Raw genomic sequence first — 23,284 nt, forward strand, 5'->3', positions numbered from 1 at the left:
TTCACCACCTGCTCCCCACCTCGTTAAATAAACCTTTTTATTTAAATCCTACTTCGCCTCTGTCTGCTCTTGGGTCCAGCATCGTAACCGTAACAGAACGATCTGGCCAAAATGGACCCAGCGGACATGGACTTTATCCGCGGAGCTCTCGCCGCCCAAGGCTCTCGGGTTGCGGAGCACAGCAAAGCCCTCTGGGACGCTATGGAAGCCTTTAAGAATCTCGCTACTCGAGTTACTCAGTTGGGTGCGCAATTGGACTTACTGGCCTCCCACATCACAGCGCTTCCACTACCAGCGGCACCTCCGCCTGCTCCCACTCTCCCGTCACACCTGCCACGAGCTCGTGAGCCCTTCATTCCTGCGCCGGAGCGCTATTCTGGAGACATGGGTACGTGCAGAGCCTTTTTGATCCAGTGTTCCCTAGTTTTCAGTCAGCAGCCTCTCACCTACCCCACTGAAAAGGCGAAGATCGCTTACATTATGGGGTCACTTAAGGGTAATGCACTAGCGTGGGCTTCAGCATTATGGGACAGTGATTCCCCAGTTAATGACAATTTTGACCTTTTTGTAGCTGAGATGAGGAAGGTTTTTGATCACCCAGTAGAGGGAGGGAACGCCGCCAAACGGCTTATTTCTCTACGTCAGGGCTCCCGCAGTGTAGCTGAGTTCTCCGTTGAGTTCAGGACCTATGCAGCCAGGTCAGGCTGGAACGACAAGTCACTACGTGGGCTTTTTCTTTCCGGTCTCAGTGAGACAATCAAGGATGAGCTGGCTACTAGGGAGGAAGCGGACACTCTCGATGAAATGATTTCCCTCTCTATCCGGCTGGATAATCGCCTACGCGAGCGGCGTAGGGAGAAGACAGTCAGCTCCGTGCCCCCGGCATCCGCTGCTTCCCATTCTCCACACTTCCCTGAAACTGCCCTCTCTGCTCCCGTGACGCATGCTGTCAGTGAAGAGGAGCCCATGCAGCTGGGCCGCACACGTCTCACCCAGGCAGAGCGGCGTCATCGGATTAAGACCGGAGTGTGTCTGTACTGTGCGCTGCCCGGGCATCTCATCTCCACCTGTCCGTCACTGCCCGAGGGGCAGGGCTCTGCCGTGAGACTCGGGGCCCTGCTGTGCCACGCCTCCTCCGTCCCCGTTCCTCACTGTTCTCGCTCACTGCTGGATGCTACTCTCCTGTCCCTCGGTCATCCCTTTCCTGTGTCAGCCCTGGTGGATTCTGGAGCGGAGGAGAACTTCATTGACGCCGGTTTCGCGTCTCAGGTTGGCATGAGTTTGGAACAATTACCCTCTCCCTTAACTGTTAACGCCTTAGATGGCCGCCACCTGGCCCTTATTACTCACCGTACCAAGCCCCTTGAGTTAATTGTTTCTGGTAATCACCACGAGATTCTTCAGTTTCATGTCATCCTGTCTCCCCTCACTCCCCTGGTGCTGGGTCACCCCTGGCTCAAGCGGCACAATCCCCAATTTGACTGGTCTTCTGGCAAGGTGGTGAGTTGGAGCACTTTTTGCCATTCCACCTGCTTACAATCTGCTCTGTCTCCAGCAGAGGGAGGTGTTCCATTGCCACAGGAACCCCCCGACCTCTCCTTGGTTCCCTCACATTATCATGACCTGGGAGAGGTCTTTAGTAAGTGTTGTGCGCTCACCCTGCCTCCTCATCGCTCCTATGACTGTGCCACTGATCTCCTCCCCGGCGCCCCTGTGCCCAGTAGTCACCTGTTTAACTTGTCCCGTCCTGAGAGGGAGGACATGGAGAAGGTCAGGGCAGTGACAGACTGGCCCATCCCTGATTCCCGCAAGAAACTGCAGCAGTTTCTGGGATTTGCCAATTTTTTCCGGAGGTTCATCTGTGACTACAGCAGGGTTGCAGCCCCTCTCACCCGTCTCACCTCTCCTGCCCTCCCATTTGCCTGGACGCCTGAGGCGGACGCTGCCTTCTCTGACCTTAAAAGGCTTTTCTCGTCTGCTCCCATCCTTATCCAACCGGACCCCTCCAGGCAGTTCATCGTGGAGGTTGATGCATCTGACACTGGGGTGGGGGCGGTCCTGTCCCAGCGCTCAGCTTCTGATGAGAAGATTCACCCCTGCGCTTTTTTCTCTCGCCGGCTGGTTCCTGCTGAGCGTAACTATAAGGTGGGTGACAGAGAACTGCTGGCTGTTAAACTGGCGTTGGAGGAATGGCAGTACTGGCTGGTGGGGGCAGAACAGCCGTTTGTGGTTTGGACCGACCACAAGAATTTGTCTTACATTCAGACGGCCAAGCGCCTAAGTTCCCGTCAGGCCCAGTGGGCCTTGTTTTTTGGACGTTTCAATTTCACCCTCATTTACCGGCCCGGGTCCCACAACGTCAAGCCTGACGCCCTCTCTCGTCAATTCACCGCTGTGAACACACCGGTCCTCCCTGACACTATCCTCTCTCCTTCCTGCCTCAAGCTGGCCTGCACGGTTGATGCTCGGGCCTCTAATGGCCACACAGTTCGTCCCCACGTGCCTTTCAAGCACCCTGTGTCTCATCCCCAGCTGCCTTTCAAGCACCCTGTGCCTCATCCCCAGGTGCCTGTCCAGCGCCCTGTGCCTTATCCGCAGTATCCCGTCCAGCGCCCTGTGCCTTATCCGCAGTATCCCGTCCAGAAGCCGGTGCCTCATCCCCTCTTGGAGCGTAAACCATATTCTCCGATTCCCCTCTGGGGCACAGAGCCTCATCCCCAGGTGTCCGACGATTCCCCGGTGCCCGTGGGGCCCCCTGTGTATTCCCAGTTTCCCCTCTATGAGCCAGAGCCTCATCCCCAGGTGTTGGAGGATTCCGAGCCTCATCCGGATGTGGTCAAGGACTCTGAACCTCTTCCCCAGGTGGTCAAGGAGACCGGGCCTGCTCCCCAGGTGGTCAAGGAGACCGGGCCTGCTCCCCAGGTGGTCAAGGACTCGGAGCCTCATCTCCAGGTGACTTTCTGGGACCGCGAGCCTCTTCCTGAGCGCCACTCGAGGGAGCCTTATTATGATCCCCGGTATCCTGACTTCAACCCTGAGCCTCATCCCCAAGTGGTCAAGGACCAAGAGCCTCGTCTCCAGTTTCCTGTCTGGGATTCCGAGCCCTCGTTTCCAGTGACGGACCCTGAGCCTCAGCCCCACGTTCCCCTCTCTGAGCCTGAACCTCTTCCCCAGGTGGTCAAGGAGACCGGGCCCATCCAGATTGGCCTAGGCCGCCAAGAGGCGTCCATTGAGGAGGGGGTACTGTCGTGATCACAGCTGGCTGCTGTGCGCTCCTCCTCCTTCTGCCACTCCCACTCCCCCTGTCTGTCTCCACACCTGGTTCTCATCACCAATCAACTCACCTACATCTACTCCTGGTTTCCCTGCTGTCGTCGCCAGATCGTTATCATTCCCTACCGTGGTAACTATTCACGCCTGGCTCCAGTTGTTAGTAACTCGCTCGTTCTAGTTTCTCGTATAGTTTTTGTGATCCTTCTTAACTTGTGTTTTCCTCTGCCTGCAGTTACCCGGATCACTACCTCCAGTCTACCTACCTGCTGCACTACCCCTGGCTTCCCCATTCACCACCTGCTCCCCACCTCGTTAAATAAACCTTTTTATTTAAATCCTACTTCGCCTCTGTCTGCTCTTGGGTCCAGCATCGTAACCGTAACACATGTGATGTGGAAAAGAATTTCCCCTTGGGGACAATAAAGTCTAAAGTCTAAAAGTCTAAAGTCTAAAGTCTAAAAGTCTAAAGTCTAAAGTCTAAAGTCTTAAATTCCAACTTGCTAAAATTCCTCTAGTTTGTAATATTGCGGGCAAGCAACATGCCCGTTTACAGAGCCTAGACTGTGTATTAACACTCAACTTTTTTCAGGGCACACAGTTACAGACTGGTAGCTGATCAGCGAGGAGATATATTCAATGATTTTAAGCAATCTCACTGACTCAACCTTTACAAGACATCCTTGACTGTGCGCAATGTAGACGAGGTGTCTGATGATCAGCTTTCTGAGGATAAAAACATTTAAAACTGGACATTGTAGTTGTTACATACTTCCAGAAGGGGACAGGAGTGCAACAATACTTCCCCACTTCCCCTCACAGACAGGCCCGCTTTAACCCTCATCCTACCAACCTATTGGGTGAGGGGCGCTCTAACAGCCCATATAAAGTCTCTTGTTTCAGAGCAGCAGCCACAGAGGAGAGCTGCTGGATCTCAGAGAGCAGCAATGGAGGAGAACAACCAGGACGACGTCCCCACGAGACAAACAGCAGGCTCGAGCCACACTCAGGTCAGTGCTCACGACGTCACACACTAAAGAGTGGAATGTATGTTGATTTGATTTACGTCGTGATTAAATTATTGCGTCAGACACTGTATTTTGTTACCTCGTGAATTGATGTATTTGTTTTATTTTTATTTTTTAACGGATGTAAGATTTCCTTTACACGTCATCGAAAGGAATGAGGAATGTCCATTTTGTGAACTAGCTGAACGGCTCACTATTTATGAAAGTGTGCGTCTCAATAAAAAGTCTGGGGGTACCGTTAGCTTTTAGCAAAACGCTTCACACCCAGAGAAACATTGATTGATTGATGATTAAACATCTGGAACCATTTTGGTAGAAGGAAACTAGCCTACATAGACGATCTTTCTGATATGCCTATGGTTTATTATATTGTATTAAGACTCTCTTGCTATCGTATCAGCAGTAACTGAACTAGTATTGGTTCTAACACTGGCAGGAGAAGCCATTTGATACTTACCCATGAATGACACTAACAGCTGTCTTATCCCGGACTAATTATAACTCAACACCACACATTACACTGATCTAACGTTACCACACAGGAGGGAGGGAGGGAGAGAGAGAGAGAGAGAAAGAGAGAGAGAGAAAGAGAGAGAGAGAGAGAGAGACAGAGAGAGAGAGACACACACACAGAGACAGAGACAGAGACAGAGACAGAGACAGAGACTGAGAGACAGTGAATGGTCCAATGACTTGTACTGATGGAACTCACCTGTGACACTGAGCCGACATTCACCAGTGTTGAAACCGTGATCTGTTCTCAGACTTCACACGCAAACAGGCCAGGAGTCCTCAGTCCTCAGTCTGGACAAGTTGAGTCTGATTATTCCTTCTCTGAGGACGTCTCTGTCACAGTGAACAGAATCTTCCTGCAAACATCTCGATCCGGAGTCTCTGGGATCTCAACACCTTTATGTACAACTACGGAAAAAATTAAGAGACCAGTCTGGATTTCTCTTAAATCGTTATCTCTACATTACTTCTAAATGACAATGGCCGCGTTTCCCAGATTCGTTAAGAGCCTCTTTGGGCTAAGTACTTCTTTGGAGCGCTCTTAAGAACGCTGTGAAAGAAGAATGCGTTTCCCAGATTCGTTCTTAGCGAAAGTAGTACTTTCACTAAGATGGAACTGTACGACGGCGCTGACCCACTCTTTCAACCTTCTTAGCGACCAAATCGTCAGTGATCATGCCGCGTCAGGGAAATTTATTTCCTCCACTTTTCGAAATAATAAAACAATGTTCAATGCGGACCTGGCGCAATAAACATAAACTAATAGTAGAGAAAAAAATGTTTTAATGAATTACACGTTTACGTTTTCCACACACGTGAGTTTATAGTACTACACATAAAAAAACATCCACGACCCTGTGGCATTTGACAGATATCAAAGAAACAGATTTAATTGAACTCAGCTGAACCTCATCCAGAGCGGCTCCACCTGCTATAAAGGCGTTGCCTGCACTGATCTAAAGTTACCACACAGGAGGGAGGGAGGGAGAGAGAGAGAGAGAAAGAGAGAGAGAAAGAGAGAGAGAGAGAGAGAGAGGGAGAGAGAGAGAGACACAGACACAGAGACAGAGACAGACACTGAGAGACAGTGAATGGTCCAATTTTTTCTACAATTACAATAAAGCCTCAAAGACCAAACAAAAGTAAATAAAGTATATCTCTTGATGCTGAGTATTCAGCTAGTATCTACACCCATAAATATTGCTGGTAAATCATACATTTGGTCTTCTAAATGTAAATTAGGCTTTACCAATTTAAACTTGTGAAATGATACAGCTATAGCAGCTTGAGCAATGGAAAACTCCTGACCCAGGCCTAAGGCCTGCTATTTATGTGTGAGGGAGGGGTGTTTGTGTGTGTGGTCAGTAACTTTGGCTGCTGTGTGTGTGTGTGTGTGGGGGGGGGTGGGGGAGGTGATAGACTATGGCAGCTGTGTGTGTGTGTGGGTGTGTGTGTGTGTGTGTGTGTGTGTGTGTGTGTGTGGGGGGGGGGGGTGATAGACTATGGCAGCTGTGTGTGTGTGTGTGTGTGTGTGTGTGTGTGTGGGGGGGGGGGTGATAGACTATGGCAGATGTGTGTGTGTGTGTGTGTGTGTGTGTGTGTGTGTGTGTGTGTGTGTGTGTGTGTGTGTTCGGGTGTGTGTGTGTTCGGGTGTGTGTGTGTGTTGTGTCCTATGGTGTTTACCAATGTGTGTACTAATATCCAAAAGGTCATGCTTATGGTGTTGCTTCCCAGAATAGCTTTGTTGTGATATCATTTATGCACCCTATTACTCCACACAGCTTCCCTTACTAGCTTACTATTGATCTTAAGATGACTCTTGAATACCACAACAGTTCAAAATTAACCAATTTAAACCTAGAATGCACTCTTAATTACCTCGAAGTAAAGCTGTGTACTCCGATATTTTATTAAGATAAAATGTTCAAAATACCCACAATGCTCAGGTTTGTACTTGATAAAACTAGTAACTTAATCCTTGGTCTGTGGCCCAATTGTGGCCCAATTGTGTGGTGAGTGACTTTGGCTGCTGTGTGTGTGTGTGTGTGTGTGTGTGTGTGTGGGGGGGGGGGTGATAGACTAGTGTGTGTGTGTGTGTGTGTGTGGGGGGGGGGTGATAGACTATGGCAGATGTGTGTGTGTGTGTGTGTGTGTGAATGAATGAATGAATGGATGAATGAATGAATTTTTTTATTATTGTGTCATGTCCAAACAAGGACCCATCCCCTTCGGGATTATAAGACACCAACAACTAAATCAAATTCACATGATAACATTCACTTCCTGTAATTGGTGATCACATTTCACAGTAGGACAACAAGGAAACAGACGCAAACAAAAGAAAAGAAAAGAAAAGCAAACATAAAGATCTCATTGATAAGTATGTTTTGTTCTCTTGGCCCAGGCCTTCTCCAGATAGCCAGCAAGGGCAAATACCTTAAAGTCAAAGAGCCACTTTAACCTGTCTGCATCATTCATCCACATGAAATCAACATCACCACACTGATCGAACAATCTCTGACGCAACCCATGGTACAGAGGGCAATAAAACAGAAAATGAAACTAATTCTCCACATCAAGGGTACAATAATGGCAGAGTCTTTCCTCCTCTGGGACCCCGCGGTAACGTCCTGTCTCCAGGTGCAGGGGCAAGATTCCAGAGCGTAGCTGGGCGCACAGTGATCTTTGTTTTTTAGATAAAGGAGCACACACATATTTCTCCTTCCTGTAATAGTTCTTAATCAAAGCAGAAGTCCTCAATTTTGGTTTAAATAAAATGTTCTGTGCCCATATATCTTGATACGTATTGGAAAGAGTTTACTTAGCGGACACTATATTCACTGTATTTTCACTTTGGAAAAGGTGAGTGGCTCCAATATCTGTGAATATTTCCTGCACCTCACTTGCCCATGCACCCTTCACAGTCACGTCCCATTTGAAAACCTTCTTGGCAACCCTCCTCTCTGGGATTTTTATTAAACGGTTCCATAGAGCCAACATACAACCCTTCCACCTTACTTCACTTGGCTCCCATCTCATGTCTCCCTCTATTGCAAGGACTGGGGCAAACCTGTGAACTCCCAGAAAGTATTGTATCGCTCTTTTCTGCACTGTCTCTCCTTTCACGTTTACTTTTGCACCCCATATTCCTGCCATATAGTCCAAGACTGGACACACACAGGTATGAAACAATTTAGAGTAGGTAGCATATCCCAGATTTCCCAACTGTTTAGTTTTAGCTATTACTCCACCAAGAGCCCTACCCGCAGAACCAGCCAGTACCTGTGTGCCATGCTGGAAATCCATATGATCACCCAACATAAAACCCAAATATTTGTAAGTTTCAACATAATCCAGCTTGTGGTCCCAAAAGTAGAACTGAAAAGTGCTTATTTTGTCCCTGGTCTGTCTAAAGTGCATGATCTGTGTTTTATTGTAGTTAACTCGAAGTCTCCACTTTTTACACCACTTCTCAGCACACTGTAGCATCTTCTGAAGGTCTTTTTCATTTTCCGCTAACAAAATGATATCGTCTGCATAAAGTAATATATCAAGTGTATTGTATCCATCATAATTTACACCCAAACGTAAATCTTTTATTTCTTTTGCCAAATTATTAATAAATATGGCAAACAACGTAGGGGAGAGACAATCACCCTGTTTTACCCCAAGTGGTGTAGGGAACCATCCAGAACGGTATTCATTGACTTTAACGCAGGCTTCTGGATCTTTGTATAAAGACTGTATGGCCCAATACAACTTCCCTTTTATCCCTTCTTCTAGCAGGCGGTAAAATAATAAATCTCTGTTGACAAAATCAAAAGCCTTTTGAAAGTCTATAAAACAAGCAAATTATGGTTTATTTCTTATTAGCCTATTCCTGACTACTGTAGTAACAGAGAATACATTATCCACACAGGCTCAGGCTTTTCTGAAGCCATTCTGCTCCTCAACTAAACAGTCGTTTTCTTCCAAGTAGGTTGTAAGCCTTCTATTAAGAATTGACGTATACAGTTTGTATGCGGTACTCAAAAGGCTGATTCCCCGATAATTTAATGGGACCCTGGGATCATTTTTACTAGATTTAGGTATTGGGCTAATTATCGACTTGTACCACATAGAGGGGATGAGCCCATTTCCGAAACAGCACTTACACAAAATAAATAACAGTTCTTTAAGCAAAGGGCATTTCAGTAATTCATTTGTCAGCTCATCAAAACCAGAGGACTTTCCCTCTTTCAGGGCATCAATAGCTTTCTGCACCTCTTCCTCATTAATTTCTTCCTCAAGCAGGGTTTCGCCACTTAATACGTGGGATGTTTCTCTCTCTAACTGGCTTTTGAGAAAACAAATGTCATTAAAGAAAACAGAATCAAAACCGTCTACTTCTTGATTCCCAGAATACAATTCTGAAAAACACTTTTCCCATTCTTGTAATACAAGTGATATATCTGAGGTTAATAGGCCCTTGTCGTCATATACCTCTAAGGGAATACTGCTATGTCTTTTTGGCCCAAGTTTGTTACTCTGGTCCCAGAAACGCTGCGGATTAGAGGTGTGCATTTCCTCCAAATGCAAAATATAACCCTTATTGTACTGTCTTTTAAAGTATCGCAAACGTTTATCAAACAAATGTTGTCTCAACTTAAATTCAGCTTTATACTGTTGTTTAAATTATTTTCCACCTTTATATTTCAGATAAGTATGTTCTGCTTCATGCATTGCATTCCACAGGTCCTTCAGCTCCTTGTTCCAAAAAGGTGTATTCTGTCTGTGGATTTTACGCTTTGGTCTTTTAGCTTGCCCACCCACTTCACCATATAAAAGGTTACATACACTACTATACCAGTTGTCTATGACATCTTGTGTATTTTGTCCTGCTTGCAGCCTATCAGTTAGTTCAACTACACCCTTTCTGAATGTTTCAGAGGGTTGTTTTGGGACATACCGACCTAACCTGCTACCAGACATTTTACATGCAGGATCTCCCATACTATTTAATGACTGCTGGGGCCTATTTCAGGTAGCTGGTTTTGAGGCAACCCAGAGTTTGTTCGCTCTGAGTTAGTGAAAACTCTGGGTTTTCCGTTTCAGGTAGCAGGTTCAGCGCGACCGAGAGTCAGTTACTGCGGCAACATACGCCGTGGGTCTAACCTGCTGGATAGGTGGTTAGACCTACCCTGAGTTTGTTTTCACTTTACGCTGCAGCTCCGACTGAAGAAAGAGTGTCACTGTCACACGCGTCCCTGTACAGTTTGAAGCAAAATCACTCCATAGAAATCTCCATCGGGATGTTTTGATCATTTCCTGATGATTTTACGTTTGACCGATCATTTATCTGATCAGTAGCCTTGTTCTCAGCCCTCGGTCCGTTCATATAGGCGGCCACCTTACACATCGTGACATGCTCTACATTCAGATAAACCTATTTGTATTGTATGCTTTTTAACGTCTGTGCCACTGAACAGATTTATGTCAGGTGGATTCATGTAACGCTGTGGCTGCACGCGATTGTTAGGCTACTGTTCACTTGTGCGATCCTAAAGTCACAGACGAGCCTCGTTAAATAGCCTAATATGAATATAAAAATTATATAATAATTTAAACTGTGATCACTTGAGGAAAATGGATCTGGTAATAAATCAATCAGGCTCTTCAATGGAAACTGTCACCTTATGTGTCAGACGTTAATGTCTTTCACTCCCCATTTAAAATAAGCGACAGTCTGTTTACTGCACAGTGGGCTATTAGGCTATAGCTTCCCAAATACAGCGAATATAAAACACTGTCAGAAATGCTGTGCCGCGCCAGCTTTATTACTTTACTGCTGATATGCATAACTTTTTAAAATAGACTATGGCTTCTCATATGGAAGCGAAATGATTGCTCTGTTTTTTTCTGAAATGCTGAGGAGATTAGATCAGAGTTATGTGACAATATCCCCGTTAATTCTTCTCCATAGGCTACCATAAACTCATTCGTTAATATTTCTAACTCCAGTGGGAGTAGCGGAGAAGTTTCTTTTTTTCTTTTTTTGAGAAGTGGAGAAGTGGGAGGATCACGCATTTGTTTCTTCTGTTTCCATGGTGAATCATGTTATCAGCGATCCATTGACGATGGCTTTTATGCACACGCTCCACCCAGAGTGAACACGCTCAGAGTTGATTAACCCAACGCTGATCCACTGTTCTGAAACCGAAAACCCAGAGTTACTCATCAACCCTGCGCTCTGAGTTGACCAACTCAGAGCGCAGGATTAAACTCAGAGTATGTAAAACCAGCTACCTGAAATAGGCCCCTGGTCGGTTTCATCTGCATGCCTAACACCAGTTTGTTGTCGGACAGTAAATTCAAGAATTAATAATGAATGGTCTGGAGCACGACATTTGTCACTAACCAGGTCATAACATTGACAGTCTGTAATAAGTTGAGATGGAGATACAACTTTAAAATCAATACATGTTTCAAGACAATCAAAAGGCACAACCACATAGTCTACAACTGCCTTCCCTTTATTTGAAATAGACGTGAAATTGTCACTCAGGGGACTCACCCTGTCCGTTATGAACACACATTTTAGTGTCTGATAGAAACTCCAAAAAGGCCTCTCCGTGGCGATTCACACAGTCGTCGATTGCAGAAATATTGTCCACCTCGCTAACATAGTCCAATTTGTCACCAATTCGGCTGTTAAAGTCACCAACAACATAAATTGCATCCAGATTCGAAAATAAATATATCTGACTTGATAAATGAGCAAAGCAAGAGGATGCATCCCTGCCCCAGGGAGACATTTCAGGGGGTAAATAACATGAGTAGACGACAAAACTATAATCAGAATACCTGTGCGTAAAGCAGATTCCTAGAATTCCCTCTACTGTTTTGTCAACTGTTTCTATTTCATATTCCCCAAAAAGATGAGATTTAACGAGAAGTCCTACTCCTCCAGATCCTCTAGGTGCTTTAATATGTGTCCTTCTATTGTGCCCAAACCATACATAACCCTCTAAAAATAATATAGAATCGCCCATTAAATGGGTTTCATTTAAAGAAATTATATCAGGTGATAGTGTTGTTAGGATTGTGGATCGTAACCTACTGTTCAAGTCAGTCCAGGCATTAATGTTCCATTGTACAAGGGTTAACGTGTGTGTGTGTGTGTGTGTGTGTGTGTGTGTGTGTGTGTGTGTGTGTGTGTGTGTGTGTGTGTGTGTGTGTGTGTGTGTATGTGCGTGTGTGCGTGCGTGTGTGTGTGTGTGTGTGTGTGTTCGGGTGTGTGTGTGTGTGTGTTGTGTCCTATGGTGTGTGCCAATGTGTGTACTAATATCCAAAAGGTCATGCTTATGGTGTTGCTTCCCAGAATAGCTTTGTTGTGATATCATTTATGCACCCTATTACCCCACACAGCTTCCCTTACTAGCTTACTATTGATCTTAAGATGACCCTTGAATACCACAACAGTTCAAAATTAACCAATTTAAACCTAGAATGCACTCTTAATTGCCTCAAAGTAAAGCTGTGTACTCCGATATTTTATTAAGATAAAATGTTCAAAATACCCACAATGCTCAGGTTTGTACTTGATAAAACTAGTAACTTAATCCTTGGTCTGTGGCCCAATTGTTGACCATATTTGACCATAATCGCCCTTAGCCTCCTGTCTAAAATGATTGCCAAACCACTGTGTGTTTTGTGAGGAAGGCGGCTGTGGCAGTGATGTAGTTCTGTCTCTTAGACACCGGTGGCTCAAAGCCAGAGCTAGAGCCGCTTATTTTCTGTTACAGAAAACAGTGGACTACATTTATTCAAAGGCTGAAGTACACAATGCTTCTCCATTACTTAAAAACTGCAATGTAAAACTACAGAAAGAAAGAAAAACACACTAAATGACATCGGTTCAATTCACTGCCTACTACTGCGCATTGGGTTGAGGATTACACGTTCAGTCAGGTTCTCACTACTCCCTCAAGTTACGTCATATGACACGTTAGAATTCTGAGAACTTTTTAGCAGCTTAGCTCAAAACAGCCATTTTCTCTCAGAACTGAGATACTTGTGTTTTGAAAAAACATATATTATCCTGAATATTTTTTTTGAATTGGCAAGTCCAGAGTAGGTTATGAATACATTATGATTTTTCTTAACCTGCAAGATGCTCTTTAACTACTCCTTTTTTTCTTTTCAGTAACTGATACATAGTTTTGCATTAGCCTTCCTAATACTTTTTTTTTAATGACAATCAACAACACTACTAAATTCCCGTCGTTTTGGGGTTTAGGTTAACTTTAATTAGTGGATAAGACAGAAGAGGAAGTCACTGCACAACTGCGCCAAAATGAAAAGAAAGAAGAATCAGCTTCATAACATTGTATTGTTGTTTAATGAATTGTATTGATTTGACTGTAACAATGAAATAAGAATGTTTTTCCTGCCTTGCACTGAATAAAGCAAACAATGTTGCTCCTGACACACAACTGCTGTGATACGGACGAGCCTGGAGTAGCTCCGGGGTTAGTCTGTGGTATAGCTGGCTTCACTGTAACATCTCACTAACTGTCTCTCTGTTTCTCTATATCTGTGTCTGTCTGTCGCTATAGAAAAAGAAAGGAAGAAATGGAGTCAAATGTCACCACTGTCAACTCTGTGACAAATCCTTCACAACATCTGGAAGTTTAAAGGTTCATCAGAGAGTTCACACTGGAGAACTTTACAGCTGTGACCAATGTGGGGCAACTTTCACTATGTCAAGCAACTTAGCTGTCCACTACCGTAATCACACTGGAGAGAAACCTTACAGCTGTGACCAGTGTGGGTCTTCTTTCAGTCGAAAAAATGCTTTAAAAACCCACCAATTAATTCACACTGGAGAGAAACCTTACAGCTGTGACCAGTGTGGGTCTTCTTTCAGTCGAAAATATGTTTTAAAAACCCACCAATTAATTCACTCTGGAGAGAAACCTTACAGCTGTGACCAATGTGGAAAAACTTTCACTACATTATATAGCTTCACTCTCCACAGCCGTGTTCACACTGGAGAGAAACCTTACAGCTGTGACCAATGTGGAAAAATGTTCAATCAGTCATGTCACTTAACTGCCCACCTCCGTATTCACACTGGAGAGAAACCGTACAGCTGTGACCAATGTGGAAAAACTTTCAGGAAGTCAATTCAGTTAACTGTCCACTATCGTATTCACACTGGAGAGAAACCTTACTGGTGTGAACAATGTGGGAAAACGTTCAATAAGTCAAGTAACTTAACTGCCCACCATCGTATTCACACTGGAGAGAAACCTTACAGCTGTGTCCAGTGTGGGGCTGCTTTCAGACAAGTACGTAGTCTACAGTCCCACCAATTAAATCACACTGGAGAGAAACCATACACCTGTGACCAGTGTGGAAAAACTTTCAGTCAGTCAAGCAAGTTAACTGTCCACCACCGTATTCACACTGGAGAGAAACCTTACTGGTGTGAACAATGTGGGAAAACGTTCAATACGTCAAGTAACTTAACTGCCCACCATCGTATTCACACTGGAGAGAAACCTTACAGCTGTGTCCAGTGTGGGGCTGCTTTCAGACAAGTAAGTAGTCTACAGTCCCACCAATTAAATCACACTGGAGAGAAACCATACACCTGTGACCAGTGTGGAAAAACTTTCAGTGAGTCAGGCAAGTTAACTGTCCACCACCGTATTCACACTGGAGAGAAACCATACACCTGTGACCAGTGTGGAAAAACTTTCAGTCAGTCAAGCAAGTTAACTGTCCACCATCGTATTCACACTGGAGAGAAACCATACACCTGTGACCAGTGTGGAAAAACTTTCAGACAGTCAAGTGCGTTAACTGTCCACCGTCGCGTTCACACTGGAGAGAAACCATTCAGGTGTGAAACATGTGGGAAAATGTTTGCTCATAGGAGTAACCTTAAATCCCACAAATGCATTCACGCTGCATCACTTTTAACGAGCCAAGCTAGCTGCTGTTTCCCCATGTCCACACCCTGATAGCTGTGTGTTTATACAGCATGCTGAGTTGTCCTACTTATAGTTTGCTGTTCCTGATCGGTGCTTTTCACATGTTACGTTTCATATAAATTGTACATGTTAGTGTTACTGTGTATCTGCATGTCACTTATATTGTTTGGAGGGACTTCACCATAGAAAAAAATAAATGTAGTTTATTTGTTTGTTTACATTATTGTTTGGCCATTTCCATGCTTTGTATTTGTTTATAGTGTATTCCTGTTTGACTTGTGTGTTTATTATACCTTAGCTGAGCAGCCTGCATGCTAATTGGTGGATGTAAATTTCCTATGTGCCTTTTTTCCCCAACTGTTTATCCATGTATGATACAACCAGTAACCATCAAACTGGGATTTGTGAGTTTCAAACCATTTTGCTAAAACCTCCTTTTGTACTAAAACATTGATTATTGTTAAAGTAGTGAGAGAGAAAATGTTTGATTGTGTTTGTTTCCCTTTCTATCATCATATTTTCAAACCTTTACAACATAGAACAAAGCCACACATTTCTATAGAGTTGATTTAAAAAAAATACCAGAGTGTAAACTGATACATTACTGTTTTGATGAATGAGTTTTATTTGCATTTTATTTCTTTATCACTAATTATTTCCATATGTTTCAATCAAAGTACATCAAGAATAAAATGTCACTGTTGATATTAATTTCACGTATTTTCTTCACAGGCTGTAAATACTTCAGTTTGACTGTAAATCAATCAGTGAATCAATGAAAGCTTCTTGGTGAGTGTCCATGTTGTTTCAGCTCTTTGTGTTTCTCTTGTCAGTGTGATGTCACTTCCTGTGATCAGTCTTTTAACCTCCTGCTACTAACACCAGATCTACAGTGTGTCCAATTAAGGTTATTCAGAAAAACTTTAGATTTATTTAATTTCATGAACGCCTGGGAAATAATTTGGTGAAATAAGGAAACACATTTAAAGACTGAGTTAAGTCGAAACATTCTATAGTACAATAAAACTTTGGTAACATGCCAACAATAAACTGGTTATATCAGTTCAATATATTGTGTTACTAATGATCTATGGGGAGATTAAGGCAGTGCCGGAAAATAATGGTTGCCACACAAAATATTGACACTTTGGGCCCAATTTTGATATTTTCACATAGGGGTGTACTCTCTTTTGTTGCCAGCAGTTTAGACATTAAGGGCTGTGTGTCGAGTTATTTTGATGGGAAAGTAAATTTACACAGTTATATAAGCTGTACACTGACTACTTTACATTATATCAAAGTGTCATTTCTTCAGTGTTGTCCCATGAAAAGATATAATGAAATATTTGAAGAAATGTGAGGGGTGTAAACACTTATGTGAGATACTGTAAGTAGACCTCAGAAAACAAAGGCCTAATGAACATTTCCATATAAAACACTTTGGTATAATTTATCTTCTTGCACATTTGAAATAGGTATTTATAGAAGTATGTAAAATCGGAGAAAATACCCCTAGACCTCAGAGGGTTAACGTTATAATAACTTGACAATAATGAGGTTAAATACAGTAGGCTGATATTTTCACCATATTATAGGCTACTTTCAGTGTATATTAGATGAAATGTCATGGTAATAAAGATAGTTTCTTGCCATAGTTTACTAACATTCTTCCAGGTCTTTTGTTCTATACAAACCCTTTGGTTTTAATGATACTGTAAGGATTCTATGTTAATTGCTGCAAACCCTTGACTACTGCTGACATGAAGGCTCTTCTGTAGGCCAAACAGAGTGCATTTAGGTGTGAAAATACAGCTACACAAAGCCTGACTCCCATCCCCATGGGAGTCCTAAAGTGGGTCAACGACCTGAACTGTTTCCTCAATAGATTTGATCAGTCTACCACCCTTCCCCCTGTCCAGTCCCCATTGTCTTCACTCTCTGGATACGGCCCTGTCCTCACCTCCACCCACCACCTTCCCTCCACACCTTTCTCCAACTCTCAGCCACTCTATTATTACTGTTAAACTTCTTGTACAATATCACTGTGCTTGTTTTAGTAAATATCTATTAAATCAGACCATCCACTGCTTAACTTTTTATTTGAATCGCTGTTATATTATTTACCTGACTTATTTTTATTATCTTGTTTTACATTCTTGTGTTTTACATTTTTTATTTCTATCTTTTGGTATAGCCTACATATACAGTGCCTTGCAAAAGTATTCATACTTTGAATACTTGAAATTTTCGACATTTAGTCACGTTATAACCACACACGTACATTTATTTTATTGGGATTCTATGTGTTAGACCAACACAAAGTGGTGCATAATTGTGAAGTGGAATGAAAATGGAACTTGGTTTTACATTTTTTTTATAAATAAAAAACTGAAAATAAGTGCATAAGTATTCAGCCCCCCTGAGTCAGTATGTTGTAGAACCACCTATCGCTGCAATTACAACTGCAAATCTACTTGGGGTATGTCTCCACCAGCTTTGCACATCTACAGACTGACATTTTTGCCCATTCTTCTTTAAAAAATAGCTTGAGCTTCAGATTTAGCATCAGATTGGATGGAGAGCGTCTGTCAACAGCAAAATTAAGTCTTTCCAGAGATTCTCAATTGTATTGAGGTCTGGACTTTGACTGGACCATTCTAACACATGACTATGCTGTGATATAAACCATTCCATAGTAGATCTGGCTGTATTGTTAGAATAGTTGTCCCTCTGGAAGGTGAACCTCTGCCCCAGTCTCAAATCTTTTGCAGACTCTAACAGGTTTTCTGTCCTGTATTTGGCTCCATCCATCTTCCCATCAACTCTGACCAGCTTTCCTGTACCTGCTGAAGAAAAGGACCCCCATAGCTCATTGTGACCGCCTCGTGCTTAAGAGCAGCAGCCACAGACGAGAGCTGCTGGATGTCAGAGAGCAGCAATGGAGGAGAACAACCAGGACGACGTCCCCACGACATCAGCAGGCTCACGCAATGCTCAGGTCAGTGTTCATGACGTCACACTACAGACACGAAGGGACACTGGGTCATCTCCTGGCCGCATGTCAGGTTAGTAGGAAGCATTCAGATAAACCTTGTTCTTTGTCCTTATATGGTTTTGCTGGGGCGTTGCTGTACTACATTATGGCCTTTGGCAACTTCTATTGTTTGTGTCACATTTTAACAACATAGCAGCTTCTCTACTCTGTTACATGTAATGGTATATAGCGCTCATATATCAGCTCAAGTACGTAGAATCAGAAATACCTACCTTTACAGTTGCTCTAAATTTTGATAGAAATACAAATACAGCATCTAAGTGTAAAATTACATCTGATTTGCGCCACAATGTTGTAGCTTTAAAATGACTTTCTAACAATAGTCACAGAGTATAAGAATAAGAAATACATTGATATACAAATGATTCCACAATATGCAATGATGTAAGCACTGGAAAAAATTAGTATATGAAACAATCATTGTTTTTCAATGGTCAGCTGTGAAGAACACTGCATGGGTTAGCAGAGGGGGAGGGGTGGAGAGGAGTGTTAGACTGGGATCCAGAGGAGGCTTGAGTAGGGCCATCACATGAGGATGGGTGGCAGTGGAGTAGCTGGTGATTGGGGGAAGACAATAGAAGAGTCAAGTGGTGAATGGGTAGGGGCTATTGTTTCAAATCTGTTGAACACATTGAGTTTGTTGGCCCCTCTCAATGTTGCATTCATCTCTCTCTGTTGCCATTTGGGCCGAAACCAGTGAACAGTCAACATGTCTTTGAAGGCAGATGTTCTTTTTAACTGAAATTTGTATTTACATTTTCAATAAAACATTCAGAACAATGCAGCTAGGCACCGTTACATCAGTCCAACAAACATTCAATAAAAAAGGAGGGTTTACCTGTAACTATGCAAGAGTAATGGTATCTATCGTTTCCTGTTATTCCTTCTGTTAAATCATCCAAATAAAGTGACACACATGTCAATATAATCTGCTACCTAAAACTCCTAGTGTTTTCCCAAAATTCTTATATCTTTGGACACAACCAAATGGATATGTTTGAAATGTAGGGGTAATGAAGAAAACTTGCACGAATTCTCCAAACTGAATTCACACCATTGGGTAGAACAGGGTAGTAGATTAAATTGTATCACACATGTTGAAAGGCAGAGATTGTTGTGATTACATTCATTTATTACACGTCATTAATATTTCTCTATAACTGACCACTGTTAAGGGTAATTAATTGTTGCTATGGGTAACAGACTTTTGCCAGGGATGTATTCTGATAAATCACTATGAACATTATAGAGTATTTTTTTTTCCTCCATTGCACTGAACAAAGTGAATGATGTTACTCCTGACACACAACTGCTCTGATAAAGACAAGCCCAGTGTAGCTCCGGGGTTAGTCTGTGGTATAGCTGGCTTCACTGTAACATCTCACTTACAGTAAACAGTCAACATATCTTTGAAGGCAGATGTTCTTTCCTTTCTAACTGAAATTTGTATTTACATTTTAAATGTTACTCGTAGTGGCTTTAAGGTAATAATAACTTGAAAATAATTAGGTTATATAGTTTAATATTTTCACCGTGTTATAGGCTCCTTTCTGTGTGAATCTGGTTTAACTTCATGGAAATCCAAATAGATTTTTGGGATATTATGCTGACATTCTTCCAGGTCTTTTGCTCCAAACATACCCTTTGGTTTTAATGATACTGTAAGGATTCTATGTTAATTGCTGCAAACCCTGGACTACTGCTGACATGAAGGTTCTTCTTTAGGACAAACAGCGGGCCTTCAGGTGTGAAAATACAGCTACACAAAGCCTGACTCCCAGCCCATGGGGGTCCTAAAGTGGGTCAACGACCTATACTGTTTCTTCAATAGATTTGATCAGTCTTCCACCCTTCCCCCTGTCCGGTCGCCATTGTCTTCACTCTCTGGATACGGCCCTGTCCTCACCTCCACCCACCCCCTTCCCTCCACACCTTTCTCCAACTCTCAGCCACTCTGTCATTACTGTTAAACTTATTGTACAATATCACTGTGCTTATTGTTTTAATAAGTATCTATTATATAAGACTATCCGCTGCTTAACTTTATCTTATTTTACCGACTTGTGTAATACATTTGTTTACCTTTTTCTTAATTTTTCAGTAGTATTCTAATATACAGAAACGTATAAGCTTATTTCATTTTGCTATCTACTTATTGCCACTGTCCCTTCTGTTACTGTTACAACGTACATTTTACAGATTGGGGACAAACGAAGGAATTTACGATCTATAAACAAGGAGCCAATCATCAACAGTCACTGTTCTTGTTTTTAAAATGATCTGTTATCCGCTGCGTCACTTTTTATTTTGTTCACTGTTATCTTATTTACCTGACTTATTTATATATTTATTTTTTAATACAATAGTTCACTTTTTTTTCTTTTTCTTTTTGTCCTATTTTAATTATACACGTTTAACTTGTTTTATTCTGCCATTTCCTTTGCGGCACTGTTCCTTTTGTGGCCTTAACAACGTACATTTTCCCAATTTGGGAAGAACAAAGAAATATCTTTATCTTTAACAAGGAGCCAATCATCTACCGTCATAGCAACAGGGGGGCGGGGTTTAGCAATGTGTCTGCGAGACTCACTCCGAGATCTTGCAGCTCATAGTGACCATCTTGTGCTTAAGAGCAGCAGCCACAGAGGAGAGCTGCTGGATCTCAGAGAGCAGCAATGGAGGAGGACGACGTCCCCACGACATCAGCAGGCTCACGCGACGCTCAGGTCAGTGCTCATGGCGTCACACTACAGACACGAAGGGACACTGGGCCATCTCCGGACCGCATGTAGACCTTTTGTAGCTTGGAGCTAGCAGTTAGCGGTTAGCTGTAGCATTAAGATAAACCTTGTTCTTTGTCCTTATATGGTTTTGTTGGGGGGTTGCTGTACTACATTATGGCCTTTAGCAACTTCTATTATTTGTGTCACATTTTAACAACATAGCAGAATCTCTACTCTGTTACATTTAATGGTATATAGTGCTCTTATATCAGCTCAAATAAGTAGAATCAGATATGCAGTTGTTCCAAATAAAAATACAAATAAAGCATCTTAGTGTAAAATTACATCTGATTTGTGCCACAATGGTGTAGCCTAAAATGACTTTCTAACAATAATCATATAGTATAAAAATAAGAAATACATTGAAATACAAATGATTCCACAATTTGAAATGATGTAAGCACTGAAAACAATTAGTATATGATTCAATCAGTGTTTTTCCATGGTCAGCTGTGAGGAACACTGCAGAGGTTAGCAGAGGGGGAGGGGTGGAGAGGAGAGTTAGACTGGGAACCAGAGGAGGGCTATCACAGGAGGATGGGGGGCAGTGGAGTAGCTGGTGATTGGGGGAAAACAATAGAAGAGTCAATTTGTGAATGAGTAGGAGCTGCTGTTTCAAATCTGCCCCTCCATGTTGCATTCATCTCTTCTGTTGCCATTTGGGCTGAAACCAGTGAACAGTCAACATATCTTTGAAGGCAGAGATTATTCTTTTATTAACTTAAAATTTGTATTTACATTTTCAATACAATCAAACAGAACAATGCAGCTAGGCACTGTTACATCAATCCAACAAACATTTAATAATTTTTTTTTTATAGATTGAGGATTTACCTGTAACTATTTAGGAGTTATTGTATTCATCATTTCCTGTTATTCCTTCTGGTTAATCACCAACATAAAGTGACACACAGTCCTAGTGTTTTCCAAAACATCTTGTATCTTTGGGCAGGACCAAATGGACATGTTTGAAATGTAGGGGTAATGAAAATCTCTCACATGAATTCTACAAACTGAATTCACACCATTGGGTAGAACAGGTACTAGAGTAAAGTGTATCACACATGTTGAAAGGCAGAGATTCTTGTGATTACATTGACTTATTACATGTCATTGATATTTCTCTATAACTGACCACTGTTAAAGGGTAATTGATTGTTGCTACGGGTAACATACTTTTGCCAGGGACATTTTTTCCGATCAATCACTCTGAAAATTATAGAATAATTTTTGTTCCTTCTTTGCACTGAACAACAAGTAAACGATGTTGCTCCTGACACACAACTTCTGTGATACAGACGAGCCCAGTGTGGCTCCGGGGTTAGTCTGTGGTATAGCTGGCTTCACTGTAACATCTCACTAACTGTCTCTGTTTCTCTATCTCTGTGTCTGTCTGTCACTATAGAAACAGAGAGGAAGAAATGGAGTAACACGTCACCAATGTCAACTCTGTGACAAATCCTTCACCACATCTCAAAACTTGAAGACTCATCAGAGAGTTCACACTGGAGAGAAACCGTTCTGGTGTGAACGATGTGGAAAAACTTTTGCTCGGTCAAATGACTTAACTACCCACCACCGTATTCACACTGGAGAGAAACCATACTGCTGTGTTCATTGTGGGGCAACATTCAATCTGTCAAGTTCATTAACTGTCCACCTCCGTATTCACACTGGAGAGAAACCATACAGCTGTGACCAATGTGGAAAAACCTTCACTACATCAGGTCAGTTAACTGCTCACTGTCGCACTCACACCAGAGAGAAACCGTTCTGGTGTGAACAATGTGGAAAAACTTTCACTACGTCAGGTAACTTTAAAGTCCACTGTCGTATTCACACTGGAGAGAAACCATACAGATGTTACCAATGTGGAAAAACTTTCAATACGTCAAGTCAATGTACAGCCCACTGCCGTATTCACACTGGAGAGAAACCGTTCTGGTGTGAACAATGTGGAAAAACCTTCACTACATCAAGTCAGTTAACTGCTCACTTTCGCATTCACACCGGAGAGAAACCATATAGCTGTGACCAGTGTGGAGAAACTTTCACTAAGTTATCTACCTTATCTGTCCATCGCCTTGTTCACACTGGAGAGAAACCATGGTGGTGTGAACAATGTGGGAAAATGTTTGCTTACAAGACAACGCTTAACTCCCACAAATGCATTCATGCTGCATTGCTTTGATCATTTAATTTGAGCCAAGCTTGCTGTATTCTAACCCTGTCGGCTGTGACGAGGACTGAGCCTCATTGGGGGGAAGCTCTGACCACTACACCACGAGCCCCCCATGCTTTGTTCATTTTTATGGCAGATCATTTGCCCCTTATTGGTGCCTTGGTATATATAATGAAATTAGTCCAAAATCCAATGCATAATGAATTTTCATTCTGCATTAATATACTTAGTCCATAATCAAATTCACATTTGTCATATATATTGTATGAGTTAGTGTTACTGTGTATCTGACAGTCGGTTATATTGCTTAACATTATGTAACAATTGTAACAGTGTAATCCTATATATGTATTGTATCACCTAGAAGCCATGTCATGAGATAGCGCCTTTTATTTTGACCTTAACTTGGCTGAAGTCCTGTTAGACTTGTGTGTGTACTATACCTTAGCTGAGCAGCCTGCATGCTAATTGAT

Source organism: Ammodytes marinus, assembly GCF_949987685.1.
Source record: "Ammodytes marinus genome assembly, chromosome: 23".
Taxonomy (NCBI): Eukaryota; Metazoa; Chordata; class Actinopteri; order Uranoscopiformes; family Ammodytidae; genus Ammodytes; species Ammodytes marinus.